The 4,614-nt window shown below is 44.7% G+C and overlaps 2 long non-coding RNA genes across 3 annotated transcripts; one reads left to right on the forward strand and one right to left on the reverse strand.

Moving 5' to 3' along the window:
- Positions 1–401: 401 nt before the first annotated feature.
- On the forward strand, positions 402–2,732 carry LOC125387385 (uncharacterized). 2 transcript variants are annotated; one of them, XR_015002708.2, is made up of 4 exons: positions 402–781; positions 1,039–1,151; positions 1,625–1,714; positions 2,368–2,732. It is a non-coding gene; the product is annotated as an uncharacterized LOC125387385 (long non-coding RNA). The 2 variants fall into 2 exon arrangements; XR_007227845.3 differs by lacking the exon at positions 1,625–1,714.
- On the reverse strand, positions 2,167–2,946 carry LOC148121159 (uncharacterized). The gene is made up of 2 exons (XR_015738569.1): positions 2,832–2,946; positions 2,167–2,699 (listed from the first exon to the last, which is right to left on the reverse strand). It is a non-coding gene; the product is annotated as an uncharacterized LOC148121159 (long non-coding RNA).
- Positions 2,947–4,614: the final 1,668 nt, after the last annotated feature.

Below are 4,614 nucleotides of genomic sequence, written 5' to 3' on the forward strand. Positions count from 1 at the left end.
TTTTGGTGCCTGTCCTGGAACTAGCTCTTGTAGAACAGGCTGGCCTCAAACTCACAGGGATCCACCTGCCTCTGCTTCCTGAGTGCTGGGATTAAAGGCGTATGCCACCACCGCCCAGCTAAAACCATCATATTTTGAGACAGAAAACAGATCAGCAAATATCAGAGGACAAAAGGGAGAGAAACGGGGAGCTGGTGCTGATGGGCACAAAGTGTCGGTTTGTGACGATGAACGACGAAAAGAACATTCTGGAATGTTCTTAACACCCAGAATGACAGTCTTTAAAGGCAAGTTTAATGTGTAGTTTGCCTCAATTAAAAAAGAAAAGAACAAGAAGCGCTCTTCCGTGCTAGCTGATGTAACATGTAATGCCATCGACATGCAGCAGAGGGGGAAATGTCTGACCCTTAGAGGGAACTCTGATTCAGACTGTTCCCACAGCCATTTCTGACCTTGTCCAAGAAACCTTCTGCACACCTCCATCTCTACTGAGACAGGAGCCTGCAAGCTGGGCTAGGAACTGCAGAGACACTCATGAAAAAGAATAGGGGTTGTCCGAATCTTTTAAAGAGCTAATACAGATGAGAGCATACAGACTTAGGGTTTGTCTTTTGTTTTTGTTTTTTGTGGTTACTGTTTTGCCTAAAGCTGAATGATTAGTGAACATAGGCTATTGATCAGAGGAATTATCTTGCAGGGGCTTGAGGGTTTGGATTTATTTTTACTGCAGACTGCACCTGACCAGCTCTTCTGCCCACTGTGGATGGTCCTAGGGATTGTGGTGAGTTTCTCTGTCAACAACCTAAAGCTCCATTACTGTTGGGAAGTTCTGCACCTCACTGTATGTCTAAAGATTGGTCGGATGGGTCTTCAACACTGCAGTTCTTGCTCTAAAGGATGCTCCCAGCATCTGAAGTGGTCAAAAGTGGCTAAGGGGTTGCTGCGGTGTCTTGAGGAATTGGGGGCTAAAGAGCATTCTCACAGAGTGCCTGGGCTGACCTTATGAACTGATAACTCTCAATATATTTTTACATGCAGGCCAAGTCTCTGTGATGTGTGACATGTAGCACAGCATCCCCTCACAGGCGGCAATACTGAAACTGAGGAAGACACTGGGGTGAGAGGAGAAAGCTCCCATAGCCGCTGGCCAGGTGTGTGGAGCTCACCTCCGTCAGTTTGAAAAGGCTTTGGTTGGGATTTAACCCCCCCCACCCCCGCCGGAAGGGACCAGACAGATCCAAACTCAAATTCCTATTTTACCACTTTCTAGGCTGCCCTAGGCAAGTTACTTAATCTCTGAGTTTCCACTTCTGGATCTGAAAAACAGGAATAATAGTGGCCACCGTTTTGTTGGATTATTGAAAGGATCTTTAAAAGGGTGTATGGAAAACAAACAGCTCTGTGTCAGACATGTAGAAACACTAAAAAGTGCTCTTTCTTATTCACTTTGCAAGATCACTCAACCTATGGTGGGTTTTTAAGCTTTTCTCCATTTACTAGAATTATTAAGGGGAAAATGACCCGGGATACATTTCTTGGCAAACTACCAACTGCTATTGTGTAGTGTCTTTGGGTTGGAGTTTGGCGTTATAAACTGTTAATGGAGGACTTTCTCTGCTTTCAGGGGCTTTCAGCACAGTGACAATAGCGTCAATGCAGGGACAGTACGTACTGCTTTCTGACTGGATGCGTCTTTCATGAGGCCTTATGCCGGGTGAGTGTCATAGCTCCATGGTACGGTGTGCGCTTGGTGTGCCTGTGACCCTGATTTAATCCTCTGTACAACAATAGCAATAATGTAATGTCAATGCCTCACTCAGAATGCTTTAATGAGATGCCACAGGACATGTGAATTGCCTGAGGGACAGGAACTTCTTATTTCTTTAAATTAAGAGAAGTTCAGTGGGAGCTGCTTCCTCTCTCGTTATAACTCCACAGCAGGTTGTGACGTTGGGTGACAGGAAGCCTCACTCAAGAGAGAGAAACTCTGACATCCCCGGCCAAGTGATCCCACATAAAGTAGCAGGGTGGGCGTCGCTGTGGTTTTTTAAGGACCACGACTCTCCATCTAAGAGCTCGGAGACATGAAAACACAGCCTCGCCCTTGTCAGCCCAGCGACCTTCCCAAGCCAAAACGGTGCCTGAGGGGATCCGAGGGCCCAACTCTGTCTTTGTGGAAAGCTTTGATATTTATTCAATGTAGGTTTCACATTAATTTTGATTTAAACATTATTCATCCTGATGACTGAGCTTTTGCTAAACGCCTTAAAAGTAGTGTATCATTAGCCTTGTCCTGCCCTTGGCTATGAGAACTGATAATTATTGTGTGTGGTCAGCGTACGGCTAAAGGACTTTCTCATTATGCAGCTTTGCACAAGCCTCATTGTATGGATGGAAAACCTTTCAAAAGTCGAATGATGGCGTAATAGTTGCACAGACCGTGACTGATTAAGTTTGGCCCTGAGCGCAGATCCACAAGAGAACAGATCTTCAGAAGAGACGTTGGATGCGTGGAATCACTGTCTGCAGCAAGATCCATGAGCAATCTTCTTCTTTTTAAATTTCAGTTTCCATTTGTGTATTACATATGTGTTTGTGCCACAGTGCACATGTGGAGGTCAGAGGACCGTTTGTTACCCCTTTCCACTGTGTGGTGCTATGGGAATCAATCTTGGATCTTCAGGCTTGGTAGAAAGTTCCTTTTTAAAAAAAAACAAAAAATCTTGAGTAAATCCTGATTCTCTTTTTCCCCTTGTTTTTACATTATCGGCGAATCAATCCCACACCAGTTATGTTTTAAGGGGTTATTTATTTTGGGGGGTAAAACTTACATATACCATAAACCGTCAGGAAGGGAGCCTAGTCGCAGGAGCCGGGAGCAGGAGCCAGGAGCAAGCACCGGAACCAAGAGCCGGAACCAAGAGGCCTGATCCGGATATGTTTCTCTTTTTAAAAGACAAATATACCACGCCCCAGTGGGCTGGTATTTCAGCAGCTATTGGCTGACGGAGCGGAAGTCGCTCCCCGCTGCATTGTGGGCTCGTATTTCAGCGACTATTGGTTGAGGCAGCGGAAGTTACTCCCACAACATTACATCCTAACTGAAGCTTCCCCTCCTTCTCCTTTTCCCAGTCCCCCCACCTTCCTTCTCCCTCTCCCCTGCCCCATCCATTCCTCCTCCAGTTTCTCTTCAGACACAGGTGGACATCCTATGGATACCAGCCAGCCATGGTATATCAAGGTGCCGTGAGACCAGGCACTCCCTCACCCAACAAGGCTGAATGAGGCAATATGCTGGGAGGAATGGGTCCCAAAAGCAGGCAACAGAGCCAGAACCATCCCCTGCTTCCACTGCTAGGAGTCCTACAGGAAGACCAAGTTACACAACTGTAAAACACACACACATGTATAAGTATATACATATATGCATGCACACACACACACACACACACACACATATTTATATATTGGCCCAAAGAGAGGCACAAATGTGGGCCTTTTTGGGCAAACCTCCGAGCTGCCATTATGTTAATTTATCAGACACCCAGCGAAAGGTGTGAACTACAGACATCCACAGAGTCCCATGGTTCTACCATCTCTCTGATGAGAACAGACTGTTTCTTAAACCCACCACACCCAGGGAGACCGGGGACCACCATCACTGTTGGGAGATAATGTGTATAGACTTTAAGATGATAGTTTTGTAATATCTATTAAAATAAAATAATTATTTCCTTTGTGTCAGCTCCTAGAAAGGTTTCTTAGGCTGTGTCCTCGGAAATAGCTGCACAAGTTTGCAAAGGTCTAAGAAAATAGATTTCCAACCTTGTTCACAATTGTGAATTAAAAAACATTCCAAATGCCCACAGAACAATTATTAATAACCTTACAATATTCCCATGTAACAGAACAATTCATAGCCATTAAAAAGAATGCTATGGAGACACATATTATATTAATGTGTTAGTTTATACACTGAAATCAAAGACTGGACTTCCACATCAGCTTGCTATATAGAAACCGTGCTCAGGGTCTGTTTACATCACCAGGCGCATTTGACTCCGACATAGCGTGTTCTGTTCCTATCATGTTTGCCTTGCGTAGGATGAGCCGACATTTGTGTTTTTCTGACTTCTCAAGCAAACAACAACCAAAAAGAAAATTAACCAAAAAAAAAAAAAAAAGGCAGTTTCTGAAAGTTTGTGTGTCCTTCTCGTTTTGCGTGTTCCTTCCTCTCAGTCTCACAGGCCACAGGGAGAGAATAAGCACTTCTCAATTCGGGGAAATCACACTTTTAAAAAGAGGTTTTAAAATAGCCAATGAAATCCCGTTACCATGTACAGAAGACAAGAAAACAAAGATCGGACAAAAGGCTCTGTCTTCAGGGCTTGGTTCTTCTGAACAGAGAAATTCATCCAAGTCTGTGCTGGAGCAATTTAAAGCTGTTTCCCTGGAGGCTGGTGAGAGACGACTCGGAGATTAAGAGGACTGGCTGCTCTTCCAGAGGTCCTGAGTTCTTTTCCCGGCACCCATATGGTGGCTCACAGCTATCTATAATGGGAGCTAATGCCTTCTTTGGGTATACAGACATACATGCAGACAAAATACTAATAT

Source organism: Myodes glareolus, chromosome 8 (genome assembly GCF_982192425.1).
Source record: "Myodes glareolus chromosome 8, mMyoGla1.1, whole genome shotgun sequence".
Lineage (NCBI taxonomy): Eukaryota > Metazoa > Chordata > Mammalia > Rodentia > Cricetidae > Myodes > Myodes glareolus.